Source organism: Phyllobates terribilis, unplaced genomic scaffold (genome assembly GCF_046119375.1).
Source record: "Phyllobates terribilis strain yellow unplaced genomic scaffold, ASM4611937v1 Scaffold_495__1_contigs__length_1321142, whole genome shotgun sequence".
In the NCBI taxonomy this organism is placed as follows: Eukaryota; Metazoa; Chordata; class Amphibia; order Anura; family Dendrobatidae; genus Phyllobates; species Phyllobates terribilis.
In genome coordinates this window covers 889,531-914,053 of record NW_027363255.1, presented here as the reverse complement: position 1 = coordinate 914,053, position 24,523 = coordinate 889,531, and positions in this window count along the sequence as shown.

Genomic DNA, 24,523 nt, shown 5'->3' with positions numbered 1-24,523 from the left:
TATTCCATTGCGATCTCCACCACTCTTCCAAGGGGCCATAAAACCATCTTCTTAAGCTACTGTGACCTCGACGTCTATTCCCCGTGGCATTGATATTGTCTTTTTATTCCACTGCCACCTCCACCACTCTTCCAAGGGGCATTAAGAGCTTCTTCTTAAGCTACTGTGACCTACATGTCTCTTTCAAGGGGCAATAAAACCATCTTGATAAACCACTCTGAACTCCACAGCCCTACCAAGGGGCATTAAAGCCATCTTGTTAAGCTACTGTGACTTCCACGTCTCTTCCACGGGCCATTGATATTGTCTTTTTATTCCACTGCGACCTCCACCACTCTTCCATTGGCCATTGATATTGTCTTTTTATTCCACTGCCACCTCCACTACTCTTCCAAGGGGCATTAAAACTGTCTTTTAAAGCTACTGTGACCTCCACGTCTCTTCCAAGGGGCATTGATATTGTCTTTTTATTCCATTACGACCTCCACCACTCATCCAATGGGCATTAAGAAAGTTTTGTTAAGCTACTGTGACCTACACGTGTCTTCCAAGGGGAATTAAAGCCATCTTGTTAAACCACTCTGAACTCCATAGCTATTCCAAGGGGCATTAAAACCGTCTATTTAAGCTACTGTGACCTCCACGTCTCTTCCATGGGGCATTAATATTGTCTTTTTATTCTACTGCGACCTCCATCACTCTTCCAAGGGGCATTAAAACCATCTTGTTAAGCTACTGTGACCTCCATGTCTCTTCCTTGGGGCATTGATATTGTCTTTTTATTCCACCGTAACCTCCACCACTTTTCCAAGGGGCATTAAAACCGTCTTGTTAAGCTACTGTGACCTCCACGTCTCTTCCAAGGGGCATTAAAACCATCTTGATAAACCACTCTGAACTCCACAGCTCTTCCAAGGGGCATTAAAACCATCTTGTTGAGCTCCTGGTACCTCCACGTCTCTTCCACGGGGCATTGATATTATCTTTTTATTCCACTGCGACCTCCACAACTCTTCCATGGGCATTGATATTGTCTTTTTATTCCACTGCGACCTCCACCACTCTTGAGAGGGACATTAAAACCGTCTTTTTAAGCTACTGTTACCTCCACGTCTCTTCCAAGGGGCATTAATATTGTCTTTTTATTCCACTGCGATGTCCACCACTCACGCAAGGGGCATTAAAACCGTCTTGTTAAGCTACTGTGAACTCCACGTATCTTCCAAGGGGCATTAAAACAATCTTGTTAAACCACTCTGAACTCCACAGCTATTCCAAGGGGCATTAAAACCATCGATTTAAGCTACTGTGTCCTCCACGTCTCTTCCACGGGGCTTTTATATTGTCTTTTATTTCCACATCGACCTCCACCACTCTTCCAATGGGCATTAAAAACATCTTGTTAAGCTACTGTGACGTCCACGTCTCTTCCAAGGGGCATTGATATTGTCTTTTTATTCCACTGTAACCTTCACAACTCTTCCAAGGGGCATTAAAACCATCGTGATAAACCACTCTGAAATCCACCACTCTTCCAAGGGGCATTAAAACCATCTTGTTCAGCTACTGTGACCTCCACGTCTCTTCCCCGTGGCATTGATACTGTCTCTTTATTCCACTGTGACCTCCACCACTCTTCCAAGGGGCATTGATATTATCTTTTTATTCCACTGCGACCTCCAACACTCTTCCAAGGGGCATTAAGACCGTCTTTTTAAGATACTGTGAATTCCACGTCTATTCCATGGGGCATTGATATTGCCTTTTTATTCCACTGTAACCTTCACAACTATTCCAAGGGGCATTAAAACCATCGTGATAAACCACTCTGAACTCCACAGCTCTTCCAAGAAGCATTAAAACCATCTTGTTAAGCTACTGTGACCTCCACGTCTCTTCCACGGGGCATTGATATTGTCTTTTTATTCCACTGCGACCTCCACCACTCTTCCAATGGACATTGATATTGTATTTTTATTCCTCTGTGACCTCCACCACTCTGCCTAGGGGCATTAAAACCGTCTTGTTAAGATACTGTGACCTCCACGTCTCTTCCACGGGGCATTGATATTGTCTTTTTATTCCACTGTAACCCCCACCACTCTTCCAAGGGGAATTAAAATCGTATTTTTTTAAGCTACTGTGACCTCCACGTCTCTTGCAAGGGGCATTAAAACCGTCTTATTAAACCACACTGAACTTCACGACTCTTCCATGGGTCATTAAAACCATCTTGTTCAGCTACTATGACCTCCACCTCTCTACCACGGGGCTTTGATATTGTCTTTTTATTCCACCTTTACCTCCACCCCTCTTCCAAGGGGCACTGATATTGTCATTTTATACTACTGCGACCTCCACCACTCTTCCAAGGGGTCACTGATATTGTCTTTTTATTCAGTTGCAACCTCCACAATTCTTTCAAGGGGCATTGATATTGTATTTTTATTCCACTGCGACCTCCACCACTCTCCCTAGGGGCATTAAAACCGTCTTGTTAAGCTACTGTGACCTCCACGTCTGTTCCATAGGGCATTGATATTGTCTTTTTATTCCACTGTAACCCCCACCACTCTTCCAAGGGGCATTAAAACCATCTTGTTAAACCACTCTGATATCCACAGCTCTACCAAGGGGCATTAAAGCCATCTTGTTAAGCTACTGTGACTACCACGTCTCTGCCACGGGGCATTGATATTGTCTTTTTATTCCACTGCGACCTCCACCACTCTTCCATTGGCCATTGATATTGTCTTTTTATTCCACTGCCACCTCCACCACTCTTCCAAGGGGCATTAAAACTGTCTTTTAAAGCTACTGTGACCTCTACGTCTCTTCCAAGGGGCATTGATATTGTCTTTTTATTCCATTACGACCTCCACCACTCATCCAATGGGCATTAAGAAAGTTTTGTTAAGCTACTGTGACCTACACGTGTCTTCCAAGGGGAATTAAAGCCATCTTGTTAAAAAACTCTGAACTCCACAACTATTCCAAGGGGCATTAAAACCGTCTATTTAAGCTACTGTGACCCCCACGTCTCTTCCACGGGGCACTAATATTGTCTTTTTATTCTACCTCGACCTCCACCACTCTTCCAAGGGGCATTAAAACCGTCTTGTTAATCTACTGTGACCTCCATGTCTCTTCCTTGGGGCATTGATATTGTCTTTTTATTCCACCGTAACCTCCAGCACTTTTCCAAGGGGCATTAAATCTGTCTTGTTAAGCTACTGTGACCTCCACGTCTCTTCCAAGGGGCATTAAAACCATCTTGATAAACCACTCTGAACTCCACAGCTCTTCCAAGGGGCATTAAAACCATCTTGTTAAGCTCCTGGGACCTCCACATCTCTTCCACGGGGCATTGATATTGTCTTTTTATTCCACTGCGACCTCCACAACTCTTCCAATGGGCATTGATATTGTCTTTTTATTCCACTGCGACCTCCACCACTCTTGCAAGGGACATTAAAACCATCATTTTAAGCTACTGTGACCTCCACGTCTATTCCAAGGGGCATTAATATTGTCTTTTTATTCCACTGCGATGTCCACCACTCATTCAAGGGGCATTAAAACCGTCTTGTTAAGCTACTGTGAACTCCACGTATCTTCCAAGGGACATTAAAACAATCTTGTTAAACCACTCTGAACTCCACAGCTATTCCAAGGGGCATTAAAACCATTGATTTAAGCTACTGTGTCCTCCACGTCTCTTCCACGGGGCTTTTATATTGTCTATTATTTCCACAGCGACCTTCACCACTCTTCCAATGGGCATTAAAAACATCTTGTTAAGCTACTGTGACGTCCACGTCTCTTCCAAGGGGCATTGATATTGTCTTTTTATACCACAGCGACCTCTACCACTCTTCCAACGGGCATTAAAACATCTTGTTAAGCTAATGTGACGTCCACGTCTCTTCCACGAGGCATTGCTATTGTCTTTTTATTCCACTGCGACCTCCACCAATCTTCCAATGGGTATTGATATTGTCTTTTTATTCCTTTGTGACCTCCATCACTCTTCCAAGTGGCATTTAAACCATCTTGTTAAGCTACTGTGACCTCCACGTCTCTTCCACGGGGCATTGATATTGTATTCTTACTCCACTGTCACCTCCACCACTCTTCCAAGAGACATTAAAACGGTCTTGTTAAGCTACTGTGACCTCTTCCACGGGGAATTGATATTGTCTTTTTATACCACAGCGACCTACACCTCTCTTCCAAGGGGCATAAAACCATCTTATTAAGCTACTGTGACCTCCAAGTTTCTTCCCCGTGGCATTGATATTGTCTTTTTATTCCACTGTGACCTCCACCACTCTTCCAAGGGGCATTGATATTGTCTTTTTATTCCACTGCGACCTCTACCACTCTTCCAAGGGGTATTAAGAACGTCTTGTTAAGCTACTGTGACCTCCACGTCTCTTTCTCGGGGCATTGATATTGTCTTTTTATTCCACTGTAACCTTCACCACTCTACCAAGGGGCATTAAAACCATCGTGATAAACCACTCTGAACTCCACAGCTCTTCCAAGAAGCATTAAAACCATCTTGTTAAGCTTCTATGACCTCCACGTCTCTTCCACGGGGCATTGATATTGTCTTTTTATTCCACTGCGACCTCCACCACTCTTCCAATGGACATTGATATTGTCTTATTATTCCTCTGCGACCTCCACCACTGTTCCAATGGCATTAAAACTGTGTTTTAAAGCTACTCTGACCTCCACGTCTTTTCCACGGGGCATTTATATTGTCTTTTTATTCCACTGCGACCTCCACCATTCATCCAAGGGGAATTAAAACCGTCTTGTTAAGCTACTGTGACCTCCACGTCTCTTCCACGGGGCACTGATATTGTCTTTTTATTCCACGGTAACCTCCACCCCTCTTCCAAGGTGCATTGATATTGTCTTTTTATACTACTGCAACCTCCACCACTCTTCCAAGGGGTCACTGATATTGTCTTTTTATTCAACTGCGACCTCCACCATTCTTCCAAGGGGCATTGATATTGGATTTTTATTCCACTGCGACCTCCACCACTCTGCCTAGGGGCATTAAAACCGTCTTGTTAAGCTACTGTGACCTCCACGTCTCTTCCATAGGGCATTGATTTTGTCTTTATATTCCACTGTAACCCCCACCACTCTTCCAATTGGTATCAAAACCGTCTTTTGTTAAGCTACTGTGACCTTCCCGTCTCTTCCTAGGGGCATTAAAACCGTCTTATTGAACCACACTGAACTCCACCATTCTTCCATGGGGCATTAAAACCATCTTGTTCAGCTACTATGACCTCGACGTCTCTTCCACGGGGCATTGATATTGTCTTTTTATTCCACTTTAACCTTCACCCCTCTTCCAAGGGGCATTGATATTGTCTTTTTATACCACTGCGACCTCCACCACTCTTCCAAGGGGTCACTGATATTGCCTATTTGTTCAACTGCGACCTCCTCCACTCTTCCAAGGTGCATTGATAATGTATTTTTATTCCACTGCGACCTCCACCACTCTGCCTAGGGGCATTAAAACAGTCTTGTTAAGCTAAAGTGACCTCCACTTCTCTTCCACGGGGCATTGATATTGTCTTTTTATTCCACTGTAATCTCCACCAATCTTCCAAGAGGCATTAAAACCGTCTTTTGCTAAGCTACTGTGACCTGCCTGACTCTTCCAAGGGGCATTAAAACCGTTTATCTAAGCTACTATGACCTCCACGTCTCTTTAACAGGGCATTGATATTGTCTTTTTATTCCACTGCGACCTCCAGCACTTTTCCAATGGGCATTGATATTGTCTTTTTGTTCCACTGCGACTTCAACCACTCTTCCAAGGGGCATTAAAACTGTCTTTTTAAGCTACTCTGACCTCCACGTCTCTTCCACAGAGTATTAAATCCATCTTGTTAAACCACTCTGAACTTCACAGCTCTTTCAAGGGGCATTAATAAGGTCTATTTAAGCTACTGTGACCTCCACGTCTCTTCCACGGGGCTTTGATATTGTCTTTCTATTCCACAGCGAGCTCCACCACTCTTCCAAGGGGCATTAAAACCGTCTTGTTAACCTACTGTGACCTACACGTCTCTTCCAATGGGCATTAGAACCATCTTGTCAAAGCACTCTGAACTCCACAGCTCTTCCAAGGAGCATTAAAACCACCTTGTTAAGCTACTGTGACCTCCACGTCTCTTCCACGGGGCATTGATATTGTCTTTTTATACCACAGCGACCTCCACCACTCTTCCAAGGGGCAATAAAACCATCTTATTAAGCTACTGTGACCTCCACGTGTCTTCCCCGTGGCATTGATATTGTCTTTTTATTCCACTGCGACCTCCACCACTCTTCCAAGGGGCATTGATATTGTCTTTTTATTCCACTGCAACCTCCACCACTCTTCCAAGGGGCATTAAAACCGTTTTTTAAATCTAATTTGAACTCCACGTTTTTTCCACGGGGCATTGATATTGTCTTTTTATTCCACTGTAACCTCCACTACTCTTCCAAGGGGCATTAAAACTGCCTTGTTAAGCTACTGTGACCTACACGTCTCTTCCAAGGTGCATTAAAACCATCTTGATAAACCACTCTGAACTCCAAAGCTCTTCCAAGGGGCATTAAAACCATCTTTTTAAGCTACTTTGACCTCCACGTCTCTTCCAAGTGGCATTGATATTGTCTTTTTATTCCAATGCGACTTCCACCACTCTTCCAAGGGGCAATAAAACCATCTTATTAAGCTACTGTGACCTCCACATCTCTTCCACAGGGCATTGGTATTGTTTTTTTATTCCACTGCGACCTCCACTACTCTTCCAAGGGGCATTAATATTGTCTTTTTATTCTACTGTGACCTCCACCACTCTTCCAAGGGGCATTAAAACCAACTTGTTAAGCTACTGTGATCTCCACGTCTCTTCCATGGGGCATTGATATTGTTTTTTTATTCTACTGTAACCTCCACCGCTCCTCCAATACGCATTAAAACCGTCTTGCTAAGCTACTCTGACCTACACGTCTCTTCTAAGGGGCATTAAAACCATCTTGATAAACCCCTTAGAACTTCACAGTTCTTCCAAGTGTCATTAAAACCGTCTTGTTAAGCTACAGTGACCTCCACGTCTCTTCCACAGGGCATTGGTATTGTTTTTTTATTCCACTGCGACCTCCACTACTCTTCCAAGGGGCATTAAAACCGTTTTTTTAATCTAATTTGAACTCCACGTTTTTTCCACGGGGCATTGATATTGTCTTTTTATTCCACTGTAACCTCCACCACTCTTCCAAGGGGCATTAAAACTGCCTTGTTAAGCTACTGTGACCTACACGTCTCTTCTAAGGTGCATTAAAACCATCTTGATAAACCACTCTGAACTCCAAAGCTCTTCCAAGGGGCATTAAAACCATCTTTTTAAGCTACTTTGACCTCCACGTCTCTTCCAAGTGGCATTGATATTGTCTTTTTATTCCAATGCGACTTCCACCACTCTTCCAAGGGGCAATAAAACCATCTTATTAAGCTACTGTGACCTCCACATCTCTTCCACAGGGCATTGGTATTGTTTTTTTATTCCACTGCGATCTCCACTACTCTTCCAAGAGGCATTAATATTGTCTTTTTATTCTACTGTGACCTCCACCACTCTTCCAAGGGGCATTAAAACCAACTTGTTAAGCTACTGTGATCTCCACGTCTCTTCCATGGGGCATCGATATTGTTTTTTTATTCTACTGTAACCTCCACCACTCTTCCAAGGGGCATTAAAACCGTCTTTTTAAGCTACTGTATACTCCACGTCTCTTCCACGGGGCATTGATATTGTCTTTTTATTCCACTGTAACCTCCACCACTCTTCCAAGGGGCATTAAAACTATTTTGCTAAGCTACAGTGACTTCCACGTCTCTTCCACAGGGCAATAAATCCATCTTGTTAAACCACTCTGACCTCCACAGCTATTCCAAGGGGCATTAAAACCGTCTATTTAAGCTACTATGACCTCCACGTCTCTTCCACGGGGAATTGATATTGTCTTTTTATTCCACTGCGACCTCCACCACTCATCCAAGGGGCATTAAAACCGTGTTATTAAGCTACTGTGACCTCCACGTCTCTTCCACGGGACATTGATATTGTCTTTTTATTCCACTGCGACCTCCACCACTCTTCCAAGGGGCATTGATATCGTCTTTTTATTCCACTGCGACCTCAACAACTCTTCCAAGGGGCATTAATACCATCTTGTTAAGCTGCTGTGACCTCCATGTCTCTTCCACGGGGCATTGATATTGTCTTTTTATTCCACTGTAACCTCCACCACTCTTCCAAGTGGCATTAAAACCATCTTTTGTTGAGCTACTGGGACCTTGACGTCTCTTCCAAGGGGCATTAAAACCATCTTATTAAGCCACTCTGAAATCCACCACTCTTCCAAGGGGCATTAAAACCATCTTGTTCAGCTACTGTGACCTCCATGTCTCTTCCACGTGGCAGTGATATTGTCTTTTCATTTCACTGTAACCTCCACCACTCTTCCAAGGGACATTAAAACCGTCTTGTCAAGCTACTCTGACCCCCACTTCTCTTCCAAGGGTCATTAAAACCATCTTGATAACCACTCTGAACTCTACAGCTCTTTCAAGGGGCATTAAAACCGTATATTTAAGCTACTGTGACCTCCACGTCTCTCTCACAGGGCTTTGATATTGTTTTTTTTTCCACAGCGGCCTCCACCACTCTTCCAACGTGCTTTAAAACCATCTTGTTAAGCTACTGTGACCTGCACCTCTCTTCCAAGGGGCATTGATATTGTCTTTTTATTCCAATGCGATCTCCACCACTCTTCCAATGGGCATTAAAACCATGTTGTTAGGCTACTGTGTTCTCCAAGTCTCTTCCACGGGGCATTGATATCGTCTTTTTAATTTCACTGTAACCTCTATCACTCTTCCAAGGGGCATTAAAATTGTCTTGTTAAGCTACTGTGTTCTCCACGCCTCTTCCACGGGGCATTGATATAGTCTTTTTATTCCACTGCGACATGCACCACTCTTCCAAGGGGAATTGATATTGTCTTTTTATTCCACTGTAACCTCCACCACTCTTTCAAATAGCATTAAAACCGTCTTGTTAAGCTACTGTGTTCTCCAAGTCTCTTCCACAGGACATTGATATCGTGTTTTTATTCCACTGTGACATCCAGCACTCTTCCAAGGGGCATGAAAACCTTCTTGTTAAGCTACTGTGACCTCCACCTCTCTTCCACGGGGAATTGAAATTGTCTTTTTATTCCACTGTAACCTCCCCCACTCTTTCAAGGGACATTAAAACCATCTTGTTAAGCTACTGTGACCTCCACGTCTCTTCCAAGGGGCATTAAAACCATCTTGTTAGAACACTCTGAACTCCATGTCTCTTCCAAGGGGCATTAAAACCGTCTTGTTAAACCACTCTGAACTCAACGTCTCTTCCAAGGGGCATTAAAATCGACTTGTTAAACCACACTTAACTCCACGTCTCTTCTAAACGGCACTAAAACCGTCTTTTTAGGTTACTGTGACCTCCAAGTCTCTTCCAAGGGGCATTAAAACCTTCTTGTTAAACCACTCTGAACTCAACGTCTCTTCCAAGGGGCATTAAAATCGACTTGTTAAACCACACTTAACTCCACGTCTCTTCTAAACGGCACTAAAACCGTCTTTTTAGGCTACTGTGACCTCCAAGTCTCTTCCAAGGGGCATTAAAACCGTCTTGTTGAACCACTCTGAACTCCATGTCTCTTCCAATGCGCATTAAAACAGTCTTGTTAAGCTACTATGTCCTCCACGTTTCTTCCAAGGGGAATTAAAAGCGTCTTGCTAAACCACTTTGAACTCCACGTCTCTTCCAAGGGGCATTGATATTTTCTCCTTATTCTACTGTGACCTCCACGTCTCTTCCAAGGGGCATTAAAACCGTCTTGTTAAACCACTCTGAACTCCATGTCTCTTCAAAGTGGCATTAAAATTGTCTTGTTAAGCTACTATGACCTCCACGTCTCTTCCAAGGGGCATTAAAACCATCTTGTTAAACCATTCTGAACTCCACGTCTCTTACAAGGGGCATTAAAACCGTCTTGTTAAACCACTCTGAACACCAAGTCTCTTCCAAGAGGCATTAAAACCATCTTGTTAAGCTACTGTGACCTCCACGTCTCTTCCAAGGGGCATTAAAAACGTCTTGTTAAACCACTCTGAACTCCACGTCTCTTCCAAGGGGCATTAAAACCGTCTTGTTAAGCTACTGTGACCTCCACGTCTCTTCCAAGTGGCATTAAAAACGTCTTGTTAAACCACTCTGAACTCCACGTCTCTTCCAAGGGGCATTAAAACCGTCTTGTTAAGCTACTGAGACCTCCACGTCTCTTCCATGGGGCATTAAAAACGTCTTGTTAAACCACTCTGGACTCCACGTCTCTTTCAAAGTGCATTAAAATTGTCTTTTTAAGCTACAGTGACCTCCATGTCTCTTCCAAGGGGCTTTAAAACCGTCTTGTTAAGCTACTATGACCTCCACGTCTCTTCCAAGGGCCATTAAAACCGTTTTGCTAAACCACTCTGAACTCAACCTCTCTTCCAAGGGGCATTGATATTGTATCTTTATTCCACTGTAACCTTCACCACTCTTCCAAGGGGCATTGATATTGTCTCTTTATTCCACTGTGACCTCCACGTCTCTTCCAAGGGCCGTTAAAACCATCTTGTTAAACCACTCTGAACTCCACGTCTCTTCCAAGTGGCATTAAAACCGTCTTTTTAAGCTACTGTGACCTCCACGTCTCTTCCAAGGGGCTTTAAAACTGTCTTGTTAAACCAATCTGGACTCCACGTTTCTCACAAGGGGTAATAAAACCGTCTTGTTAAACCACTTTGAACCCCAAGTCTCTTCCAAGAGGCTTTAAAACCGTCTTGTTAAGCTACTGTGACCTCCACGTCTCTTCCAAGGGGCATTAAAACCGTCTTATTAAACTACTCTGAACTCCACCACTCTTCCAAGGGGCATTAAAACCGTCTTGTTCAGCTACTATGACCTCCCCGTCTCTTTCACTGGGCATTGATATTGTCTTTTTATTTCACTGCGACCTCCACCACTCTACCAAGGGGCATTGATATTGTCTTTTTATTCCACTTCGACCTCCACCACTCATCCAAGGGGCATTAAAACCGTCTTGTTAAAAAACTCTGAGCTCCACAGCTCTTCCAAGGGGCATTGATATTGTCTTTTTGTTCCACTGCGACTTCCACCACTCTTCCAAGGGGTATTAAAACTGTCTTGTCTAGCTATTCTGACCTCCACGTCTCTTCCACAGGGTCTTAAAACCATCTTGTTAGACCACTCTGAACTCCATGTCTCTTCCAAGGGGCATTAAAACCGTCTTGCTAAGCTACTGTGACCTCCACGTCTCTTCCAAGGGGCATTAAAACCTTCTTGTTAAACCACTCTGAACTCAACGTCTCTTCCAAGGGGCATTAAAATCGACTTGTTAAACCACTCTTAACTCCACGTCCCTTCTAAACGGCACTAAAACCGTCTTTTTAGGCTACTGTGACCTCCACGTCTCTTCCAAGGGGCATTAAAACCGTCTTGTTAAGCTATTGTGACCTCCACGTATTTTCCAAGGGGCATTAAAACTGTCTTGTTGAACCACTCTGAACTCCACGTCTCTTCCAAGGGGCATTAAAACCATCTTGTTAAGCTACTATGTCCTCCACGTCTCTTCCAAGGGGCATTAAAACCATCTTGCTAAACCACTCTGAACTCCACGTCTCTTCCAAGGGGCATTGATATTGTATCTTTATTCCACTGTAACCTCCACCACTCTTCCAAGGGGCATTGATATTGTCTCTTTATTCTACTGTGACCTCCACGTCTTTTCCAAGGGGCATTAAAACCGTCTTGTTAAACCACTCTGAACTCCAATTCTCTTCCAAGAGGCATTAAAACCATCTTGTTAAGCTACTGTGACCTCCACGCCTCTTACAAGGGACATTAAAAACGTTTTGTTAAACCACTCTGAACTCCACGTCTCTTCCAAGGGGCATTAAAACCGTCTTGTTAAGCTACTGTGACCTCCACATCTCTTCCAAGGGGCATTAAAAACGTCTTGTTAAACCACTCTGAACTCCACGTCTCTTCCAAGGGGCATTAAAACCGTCTTGTTAAGCTACTGTGACCTCCACGTCTCCTCCAAGGGGCATTAAAAACGTCTTGTTAAACCACTCTGAACTCCACGTCTCTTTCAAAGCGCATTAAAATCATCTTTTTAAGCTACAGTGACCTCCATGTCTCTTCCAAGGGGCTTTAAAACCGTCTTGTTAAGCTACTATGACCTCCACGTCTCTTCCAAGGGGCACTAAAACCGTGTTGCTAAACCACTCTGAACTCAACCTCTCTTCCAAGGGGCATTGATATTGTATCTTTATTCCACTGTAACCTCCACCACTCTTCCAAGGAGCATTGATATTGTCTCTTTACTCCACTGTGACCTCCACGTCTCTTCTAAGGGGCATTAAAACCGTCTTGTTAAACCACTCTGAAATCCACGTCTCTTCCAAGGGCCGTTAAAATCATCTTGTTAAACCACTCTGAACTCCACGTCTCTTCCAAGGGGCATTAAACTTGTCTTGTTAAACCAATCTGGACTCCATGTTTCTTACAAGGAGTAATAAAACCGTCTTGTTAAACCACTCTGAACTCCAAGTCTCTTCCAAGAGGCATCAAAACTGTCTTGTTTAGCTACTGTGACCTCCACGTCTCTTCCAAGGGTCATTAAAAACGTCTTTTTAAACCACTCTGAACTCCACGTCTCTTCCAAGGGGCATTAAAACCATCTTGTTAAGCTACTGTGACCTCCACGTCTCTTCCAAGGGGCATTAAAAACGTCTTGTTAAACCACTCTGAACTCCACGTCTCTTCCAAAGTGCATTAAAATCGTCTTGTTAAGCTACAGTGACCTCCATGTCTCTTCCAAGGGGCATTGATATTGTCTTTTTATTCCACTGCGACCTCCACCACACTTTTAGTCAGCTTTTGCTTTTCAATGCATAAGTGAACACTAAGGGAGACCCACTCCCCAATAATGGGTAGAAGGTTTTTAGTATGCTGTAATCCACGTCTGTTTCAAGGGGCATTGCAGTTCCTCATAATTTTTGGAAAGCTTTCCATTCACTGCTTAGGCCAACAGTGTACAGTAGACCCAGTTGCTATAAATGGAAAAAAAGGTTTAGTTAAGGCCCTCTGACCTCCATGTCACTTCTAAGGGGCATTGGAGTGCCTCAAAATTTTTGGTAGGCATTGCACTCACTGTATGCCCTATAACTGTGTAGCCAAACCTCTCCTTTTGGTACAGAAACATATCCTACAAGACATGTGTGGTTGACTGACCTGACATTGGTGTGAATGGTTCCTGTTCCTCCTGCTCTTTCTCCTTTGCCACCACCTCATCCATCATTCATCACATCAAGCTTTTTTTAAACGGGAGTCATAGAACAGGGATAGTAGCAGGAAAACATCCAGCAATCCTCGTAGGAGGTAGGATATGCGCCAAAACGCTGACCACCTCAGGCCTAGCTGCTACTACATACATGCGCTTGCATTCCAAGGAACAGAAAACTAAGGAGATGGATGGCCTCATGATCATGAATAATTTACTCGTTGTGTAGGAGGCCGACCACTGCTGCTGTCTACCTTCGGAACTTTGTCAGTCAACATAACTGACCAATAGAGTCATGCAGAAATTTAGTAGGAGGGACCCAAACGTGACGCTGTTCAACGTCAACTAGTAAGTATATCAAATAGAAAAAAGACGTAAACTGAATATTATCCAAAAAATACAAAGAATTCTTTATTAGTAATATTTAAAATCAGACAAAAACACAATGTTTAAAAAAAGGCAGTAAGTATTAATAATTAACCAAAAAAAAAAAGAAAAGAGCACCATAATAGATACCCACATGAGCATGAATTACAGTAGTACAGGTCAAACAATGAAAAATAGAAAAAATCTTTATAAAACTTGTTCAAGCCAAGTCACTAAGCAAATCATCAATCTAGATCATATGAGGATCTGTACCTCACCTCACCTCACCTCATATGATCTAGATTGATGATTTGCTTAGTGCGCATGTGGGAGACCTCGTTTCTGAAACTCTATGACGTGTACCATTGCTATCACTGTTCCAAAAAGCCCATTTTTGATGTCTTTCAAATGGCTGCTGAGTTTCAGTGAAAATACGCGTGCGACTTTCAGTGAAAATACAGCAGATAGTCCTACTGAAAGACTGTTAGAATTTGTATTATGGCAAGAAAAAAGCAGCTAAGTAAAGAAAAATGAGTGGCCATCATTACTTTAAGAAATGAAGGTCAGTCTGTCCGCAAAATTGGGCAAACTTTGAAAGTGCAGTTGCAAAAACCATCAAGCGCTACAAAGAAACTGGCTCACATGAGGACCTCCCCAGGAAAGGAAGACCAAGAGTCACCTCTGCTTTTGAGGATAAGTTTATCCGAGTCACCAGCCTCAGAAATCACAGGTTAACAGCAGCTCAGATTAGAGACCAGGTCAATGCCACACAGAGTTCTAGCAGCAGACACATCTCTTCAACAACTGTGAAGAGGAGACTTTGTGCAGCAGGCCTTCATGGTAAAATAGCTGCTAGGAAACCACTGCTAAGGACAGGCAACAAGCAGAAGAGACTTGTTTGGGCTAAAGAACACAAGGAATGGACATCAGAACAGTGGAAATCTGTGCTTTGGTCTGATGAGTCCAAATTGAGATTTTTGGTTCCAACCACCGTGTCTTTGTGAGACGCAGAAAAGGTGAACGGATGGACTCTCAATGCCGGGTTCCCACCGTGAAGCATGGAGAAGGAAGTGTGATGGTGTGGGGGTGCTTTACTGGTGACACTGTTGGGGATTTATTCAAAATTGAAGGCATACTGAACCAGCATGGCTACCACAGCATCTTGCAGCGGCATGCTATTCCATCTGGTTTGCGTTTAGTTGGACCATCATTTATTTTTCAACAGGACAATGACACCAAACATACCCCCAGGCTGTGTAAGGGCTATTTGACAAGAAGGAGAGTGATGGGGTGAAACGCCAGATGACCTGGCCTCCACAGTCACCAGACCTGAACCCAATTGAGATGGTTTGGGGTGAGCTGGACTGAGTGAAGGTAAAAGGGCCAAAAAGTGCTAAGCATCTCTGGGAACTCCTTCAAGATTGTTGGAAGACCATTTCCGATGACTACCTCTTGAAGCTCATCAAGAGAATGCCAAGAGTGTGCAAAGCAGTCATCAAAGCAAAAGGTGGCTATTTTGAAGAACCTAGAATATAAGACATATTTTCAGTTGTTTCACACTTTTTTGTTAAGTATATAATTCCACATGTGTTAATTCATAGTTTTGATGCCTTCAGTGTGAATGTACAATTTTCATAGTCATGAAAATACAGAAAAATCTTTAAATGAGAAGGTGTGTCCAAACTTTTGGTCTGTACTGTATATATTCTGTTTTGTATATTATAGTGACTGTCGGGGGCGCTCTTTTACACCTCTCCCCGTGGAGCTCCGCACACTCTTCACTATGTCGGGGCTGTGGACAAATGGGAAAAGTCACATTCTGGCAAAACTGAATAATCAGTGCTGAGTGTAATTTTTTATATTGCAAAAAGTGACAATGCAAGTTTTATTAATCTGGAAAAAAAAGAATTTTGCCCAAACACAAAGTATAAGAGTGTAAAAATAGAAAAAATATATAACAGTGCATAAAAAAATCCTGTTTGACCTGTGATGTTTGCTCCATTAAAAACATGAGCAATTCCATAAAAAAGCATTAAAACTACAATAAAAAGCCAGAAGAGGCATCTAGATTGCAGAGTGTATGAGAAGCTCCTGGAATCAACTACAATCTAGTGGTGTCAGTGCTGAACTGTCTACATTGGAGTTGTTCTCTTGAGGCCCTCACTCCAGCAACTCCGATCTAGTCACCTCAACACTGAAGCATCTAGAGTGGAACTGTTAAAACGGTTAACACAAAAGATAAACTCCAATCTAGACACCTCAGCACTGAAAGCACTAGATCGAAGAGGAGAATGTGAGAACCTCAAAAGATAAACTCCGATCTAGACGCCTCAGCACTGAAAGCACTAGATCGAAGAGGAGCATGTGAGAACCTCAAAAGATCAACTCCGATCTAGAAAGTTCAGCAGTGAGGCGTCTAGAATGGAGTGGCTAAAGTGAGGACCACAAAAAATCAACTGCGATCTAGACGCAACCGTGTAATGAGACAAGGATCTGACAATTGGCCACTTCCTGTTTCATAAGTTGCAATGGAATCTGAGCAAAAGGACCTGCATGACTCACTTCTGGTCATGTGATCAGGTCACATGATCGCAAACACGGAAGTAACAAGCACAAATGTGTATGTCGCCACCCGGTGTCATGTTATTGGATCTGCAATAACCCAGATCCAAATAGAAAAGAAAAAAATAGGTAAAGGCAGTTAAAATGAATGGGGAATATATATATAATAGAATCACAGGTGTTCATAAAGCGTAGACCTCTGGCTACCAATGGTATTAGTAAGAAAAATATAGTAATACATGTTTAAGGGATAAACTAGACCAAGGGGAAAAAAATATAAGGAAAAATAATTTAGGGAAATATACTGATCACTACCCAATGTAGTATTAGATTGAAATAAAAGAAAAGAAAGGAAGAGAAGAAAATAGAGAGGAGTAGGTGATATCTAGCATTAATCAACAGACAACATCATCACCCACAGGAGTGAATAAAGTTCTATGAGAAGAAATGTGATTTCATGCAGTTCCAGAGAAAGGAATCAAGTAGTACGTGTCTGAAACAGAAAAACAATAATTAATACATTTACAGAAAGCTAGATAACTCATACTCTCTATTTAAATCCCGAGGTTACAACGTATCCAACGTATGGATCTAAAAAGCTTCACGACGTTTTAATGCCTGAATCCTATTATCCCCACATATTAATGGTGGTACATGTTCCAGAACCTGAAAATTGACTTGTTCTACGGAGTGCTTCTTTAAATTAAAATGGTAAGATAAGGGGAGATAAGTCTTCCCACATCTTATACTCGACTTGTTTTGAGATATGCGGTCTCGTATAGGTTAGGTTGTCTCACCAACATATATGAGACCATCAAGGACATTTGATCGCATACACTACAAAAGAAGAATCACAAGTAAAAAAACCTTGAATTCTAATCCCGGTATGGGGGTGGAAAAAAGTATCACCCCGCTGTATATTGCTACATTGCGGGCAGCGTAGGCATGGGTATGTACCTTTTTTCTGAGTTCATAGAAAGGTTTGTATTGGCGTCTTTCTCAAGGAATGCCAATACAAACAAGTTGAAAGAGTACTTGTTTAAAATTTGCTCGAATCTTTTACAAAAATTGTCATTATCTTTAAACATTGTTGGTTGAAAGTTTACCCTCAAGCCATGTGGTATTCTTTGTGCCAAATCACTGGGAATTCAGACATTGGAAATAATTTCAGCTACTTCATTTGTAGTATAAGAAAAGGTTTCACTAGACATACAGTTAGGTCCATATATATTTGGACAGAGACAACATTTTTCTAATTTTGGTTCTAGACATTACCACAATGAATTTTAAACAAAACAATTCAGATGCAGTTGAAGTTCAGACTTTCAGCTTTCATTTGAAGGGTATCTGTGTCACCCTGACCTGGATGCCACAAGTGTAATTAAAGCTGTGTCTGAGAGCAAGGGGGAGGTTCTCTAGTCAGGGGAACATTAGCATGCAATGCCTCCTGTCTCAGGCCAGTAGGGGGAGCTGGCTGCCCCTATAAAAGCTGGTACTGAGGGCAGGGTTAGAGAGAACTGGATTGCCTGTCTCAGCACTGAGACGTGTCCCAGAGTGGAGCAGGGACAGAAAGTTGATTGCACCTAAGAGGAAGTGTGGCAGTAGGAGAGCCACAAGTCAGAGACAAGAGGCGAAGAGAGCCTGTCTTGGCAGAGAAAAGACTTAACTTTACCAGACTTTGGTGTCTGAGGCTGGAAGGATTCCACATCCCCCAGCAGAGAACCAGTCCGCAAGGGACTGTACATTCCTTGGCCTAAGAAGCCTGGAGGCCCTGCCACAACCGAAGGGACCAGTAAAGCCGTACAAGGCTGGGAGCAGAAAGGAACCCACGTCGCAGGCCATACAGGCGAGAATACACGGAGAGCTCGGAAACGTGGGCTGTTATCCTATCAGGAGGAGATAGCCAGAAGGAGCGCAGAAAGCACGGTAGGCCTACACCCTCACCCTGACCAGGGCCAATTTCCCCGTTGCTCTCAGACATCCAGGTCCCCTCCTAGCCGGGACTGTTTGTGGGTCAATTTACCTGTTTTAGTAAAGACCCTGGACTGCAACCTGTTGTCTGTGTGCTCCTTGCTCCTCCAGCACTACCAGCACTGGGACTCTCAATACCATCACTCCCACCATCCACTATACTGCCCTGGGGCCGCACTCTTCCCGTGGGGAGTCACACTACCCTAGCTGCACACCTCATCAGCCCCAGCGGTCTGCATGCAGCGGCGGTTCCTAATAACCGCAATCCACGGGTGGCGTAGTCGGACATAAACATCAGTACATAACGGACTACCACTGGCCTGACCACCCTGAGCCACGGAACCGGGTTGCCACTACTACTCCCACCGTTTCCCTATTGCCCGGATCCGAGTGCCCCACGGCCCAGGGGGCGAGTCAGCTTTGGCGTAGTCGGCAGGATTTCGTGCCCGCAACCACCGGGTACTGCGTGCCTGAAAAAGACTTTTGTAACTTACCTGTGGAGTCGTTTCCCGCCATCCGGAGCCGATTCCCGCCATTAGACGCCATCTTGGACCGTTTCCCGCCGTCCGGAGTCGTTTCCCGCCATCCGGAGCCGATTCCCGCCATCAGACGCCATCTTGGACCGTTTCCCACCGTCTTCGGCCGTCTTCCCGCCATCCGCGGCTGCTTCCCGCCATCGGACGCCATCTTCAGGACGCCGCGCGGGAAGAAGAGGGGCGTGGACGTCAAAACCGCGCGAGATCCGAAGCTCCGCCCCACGCACCGACGCTGCGCAAGGTCCTGGAAGGGAGAGAGAGCGACGCTGACGTCATCAGGACGCGACGCCAGGTCCTCGTCCATAGCAGCAGCAGCGGAGCCGCGGCCTACAGAAGAGGATCGTCGGAAGGTAGGCCACGCTTAACTAGGGGGGAGGAAGATGTCGGACACAGAGGCGCCCACTACCACCAACGCAGCTGCAGCAGCGGTGATGCCCTTTGCCCTGCCCTACATCCCTGGAGCGGCCTGGCTGCCCAAATACTCAGGGGAGCCCCATGCCCTAACTGACTTCAAGGAAAGGCTATACAGTTTGTTCCAGGTTTACCCCCTGACAGAGGAGCAGAAGGTCAGCATATTAACAGGGCAGTTAACTGGCGCAGCCCAAAGGGAGGTAAAATCATGGCCCACTGAGGAGAAAAGGACTGTGAAGGGTATTCTGGCCCGGCTGCGGGGTACCTTTGATACACGTACCTCCGCTGAGATTAAAATGAGGTTCTATGGATGTAAGCAGCGGGCACAGGACAGCATCAGAGACTATGCCCTAAATCTGCAGGAAGCCTTGAGGGCTATTCAACAAACTGACCCTGGCAGTGTGCAGGAAACCGATAAGCTGCTAACAGAACAATTCATAGAAGGTCTGCTGTCTAGCGCCCACAGGGCCCAACTGCGCCTCATGTTCTTTCAGAACCCCGACCTGACCTTTGCCCAATTTAAGGACAGGGCCATAAGGGTGCTCCGTGAATCTGCAACCAGTGGCGCTATAAAACCCCCGGCGCCCTGCTATCACCTACCACCAGGAGGCGGCGCCCTCCTCTATGGACTCCGTGGAGGCTGATGCACAGGCCCTGAACCAAGCCCCGTCGAAAGGCCTGCACCACCAAGTCCAGGAGCTGACCAGGAGCGTCGCGGCGTTGACCAGGACCGTCCAGGCGTTGCAAGTGGACCCGTCAAGACCCATCGAGCTGGCTTCAAGTCCGGAGGATGTCCCGTGGTGTCGACAGAGGAGGATCCCGTCGTTCCGAGGGAGGCCCACAGACCGCTACGCAGAGGATGGACAGCCCATTTGCCGTCGATGCAACCAGACCGGACACATTTCCAGGTACTGTAATTTAAACGGGTCCTACCTGGGGCAGAGGGCCGACCCCCAGGCATAAGATCACCAGGCCCTTATAATTGGCGTGATAAGTACATTGGGGGGCGCCCGGTTTTACCCGTGGTGCTGGACGGTATCCCCATGAGCGCCTTGCTGGATACTGGGTCGCAAGTAACCACAATCCCTTATGTACTTTTTAAGCAGTATTGGACTGATGCTGATATCACACGGTATCCAGACAGTAACTTGAGCATCATCGCCAGTAATGGCTTACCCGTGCCGCAGATGGGGTTCAAGGAGATGACCATTAAAATTGGTAAAGTTGAACTGCCGGCACAGGGAGTGATTATTGTGGACATTGACCGTCATGAAAGTCACCCTAAAATAACTGTGGGTACTAACATAATTGAAAATTGTCTTTCAGAGGTAATTGTAATTCAACAACAGGTGGCGGTGAATGCTAGTTCCAGCCAACAGAGGGTCCTCAACAAGGAGATAAAAGCCCTGATGAGACGGCAGCAGGTAGAACTGTCTGGTGGTGAGATCGGTAGCGTAAGACTCAGTGATCCATTCCCCATTTCCATGCCTCCCAAAAGTGAAATGATGATCTGGTGTCGGACTGCAATCGGGTTGAGAGGTAGAGACTACCAAGCCATGGTAGAACCCGTGTACTCAGACAGCAGGCCCACCATTTTGACAGCCCGGGGGGTGGTTGATGTCCGTCATGGGAGGGTGCCCGTCCGCATCCTCAACATTGGGGAGAGGGAAGTACACTTACCCAGGTACGCTACACTCGCCAAACTGTTTGTTGTCGAACACCAAGCTATCAGGGCCGTGGAACCCTTGCCTCCATCTCCTCAGGCGGAGGGTAATGGCTCCCAGAAACAAAAAGAGGACTGGTGCCAGAAACTCCACGTGGGTGCTGACTCCACTCCCCTGCACCAAAAACAAGGAGTCTACCGGGTGGTACAGGAGTACGAGAGAGTCTTTAGTAAGCACCCGCTAGACTTCGGCAGAGTAAAAGGGATAGAACACCACATCCCCACAGGGAGCCACCCACCAATAAAAGAGAGGCACAGACCTGTACCCCCTGCACATTATCAGAACGCCAAGGGTATGCTGCGGGAAATGAAAGAAGCTGGGGTCATTAGAGATAGCTGTAGCCCCTGGGCAGCCCCCTTGGTTCTGGTGAAAAAGAAAGACGGCACCATGAGAATGTGCGTGGACTATAGACAAATCAACCGTATCACCCACAAAGACGCATATCCGCTGCCTAGAATAGAAGAGTCTTTAGCCGCACTAAAATCTGCTAACTTCTTTTCTACTTTGGACCTTACTAGCGGGTACTGGCAGGTTCCTGTGGCAGAGGCTGACAAGGAGAAGACCGCCTTCACCACCCCGATGGGACTGAGCGAATTCAACTGTATGCCTTTCGGGCTCTGCAACGCACCAGGGACCTTCCAGCGGCTGATGGAATGCTGTCTAGGGCACCGAAACTTCGAGACGGTCCTCCTTTACCTGGACGACGTGATCGTCTATTCGAAGACCTACGAGGACCATCTCAAGCACCTGGCCGAGGTGTTCGAAGCCCTGGCAGGCTATGGCCTGAAGGTGAAACCATCGAAGTGTCACCTGCTGAAACCAAAAGTCCAGTACCTAGGGCACGTGGTAAGTGCGGAAGGAGTAGCCCCCGACCCTGACAAGGTCACGGCAATCAAGAGCTGGCCAAGCCCCTCGAACATCAAAGAGGTGAGACAGTTTCTCGGGTTGGTAGGCTACTACCGAAGGTTCATCCCCGGGTTCACTAAGATGGCAGCTCCTATGCAGGACCTCCTGATCGGACAGTCCAAGTCCAGGAGTCAAAAGCCACCCTTCAAGTGGGATAAACCAGAAGAGGAGTCCTTCCGCCAGCTAAATATGGCCCTCACGGGGGATGAGATCCTGGCCTACCCTGATTACGGCCAGCCTTTCATTCTCCACACAGATGCCAGTAATGTGGGACTGGGAGCCGTACTGTCCCAAAACTAACAGGGCACAGAACGGGTGATCGCATACGCCAGCCGGAAGCTGAGGCCCACCGAGAGGAACCCGGAGAATTACAGCTCCTTCAAGCTAGAATTCTTGGCGGTGGTGTGGGCCGTGACGGAACGCTTCAAGCATTACCTGGCCTCCGCGAAGTTCACCGTGTACACGGACAACAACCCGTTGACACACCTGGACAATGCAAGACTGGGTGCCCTGGAACAGCGGTGGATGGCCCGTCTCTCCAACTATGACTTCTTGATCAAGTACCGGGCAGGCAAAACCAACGCCAACGCGGACGCCCTATCAAGAATGCCTCACTTACCTGAAGGTGACGAAGACCCAGAAGAGCTGGAGGAGGTAGAACTCCCCGCGTTTCACCGGTATGGAGCCTCTCAACACTCTCACCGCGTGAAGGAGGAGGATCTAACAACTGTGATGATGAATCCCCTACCTCACCACAGCTGGGCCGAGACCCAAGATAGTGACCCTGCAGTCCGCCTGGTGAAAGATCTGCTGACCCGGGAAGACGCCCGCCTAGATCCAGATGCCCCAGAGGAAGCCAAGCAGCTATGAAAGGAGAAGAGCAAGCTGTTCCTCTACGAAGGCAAGTTGTGCAGAAGGATTGTCAACCACCGGACGCACGAGCTGACCTGGCAAGTCCTGGTCCCAAGGCGGGATGCAGCTATGGTCCTGGGGGCTTACCATGACAGAGCGGGACACTTCGGTTGGAAGAAACTGGAGTTCCTACTAAGAGGAAGGTTCTTTTGGGTCGGCATGAGAGGAGCAGTAGAAAAGTGGTGCAGAGACTGTGTCCCTTGTCACCTGAGGAGGAAGGACCGCACCAGCCAGAAGACATCCTTGAGGCCCATCGTCACCACGCAGCCTCTTGAGCTGGTAGCTCTGGACCACGTCAAGTTGGCTCCAAGCCGGTCCGGATACATCTACGCACTGACAATCGTGGACCACTATTCCCGTTTTCTAGTGGTGGTCCCGGTAAAGGACTTGACAGCCCAAACAGCGACCAGAGCCTTCCAGCAGTACTTCTGCCGTCCACACGGGTATCCGGAACAGGTCCTGACAGACCAGGGTCCAGCGTTCGAGGCTGAAATCTTCCAGGAGTTCTGCAACCTCTATGGCTGTAAGAAAATTCGTACAACGCCTTACCACCCACAAACCAACGGGATGTGTGAGAAGATGAACAATATAGTCATTGATCTCCTGAAGACGTTGCCCCTGGAGGAACGCAGCCAGTGGCCAGAAAAACTGCCGGACCTGATAGACCTATACAACAATATCCCGGTGAATGCTACAAACTGCACCCCGGCTTATCTGATGCGAGCTAGACCAGGTAAGCTGCCTGTAGACCTGGAGATGGGAGTCCTAATACCTGAGGACACCTCCCCGGATGCAGACTGGGATACGGAAAGGCAACTGCAGTACAAGAAGGTACAGGAGAGTGTGGAGAAGAGCCTGGCCCAGGTGAGAGAGAGGCAAGAAAAACTCTTCAACCAACACACCCCTGCTGGTCCCCTAGACCCTGGTGAGCAAGTCCTAAAGCGGAAGAGAAGGCTACATAAGTTGGACGACCAGTGGGAAAGGGAACCCTACACCGTACTGCAGTCTGACCACGACAACCCAAAGGTGTGCGTAATCACCAAGGACGGAGGAGAAACCACTAGTGTCGTCTCCAGAGACGACCTCAAAAGGTGCCCCGAGCAACTCCGTAGTGCAGAAGAAGATCAGAGTGACCTTGAACCCGCAGAGGACAAGGAAGAAATGATCAGCACCGTTCTCGGAGAGATCCCTCAGTCCTGGACTCGCATAAATGATGCTATAGTGGTACCCGTCCTGCATTTCCTGCAACCGGCCCAGCAACAACCAACACCAGAGCCGGAAGGTGAAGAGGAGCAAGCGGTTCCAGAGGCAGAAGAGCCTGTTCCAGCAGCCCAGGAGAGTCAACCCTCTGCTGACAGTGAGCCTGCCATACCTGCGGTAAGCCAAAGGACCCGCAGACAGCTGCCTGCCCTACCTGTACACCCAGCTGGTAGCTGTACCCCTAACGCTATTGAGGAGAGCCAAGTTGGTCCACCACCAGACAGTGGGCTACGTAGGTCAACCAGGAGCACAGAGGGGCAGATACCCGCTCGCTGGAGAATATAGAGTGTGCTAAATTGTAAATAACCCTGTTGCCAAATGTTGAAATGTTTGCCAAGTTACCTGCATGTTTATTAATAGTGTGTTTCAGTTTCTTGCAGCTAC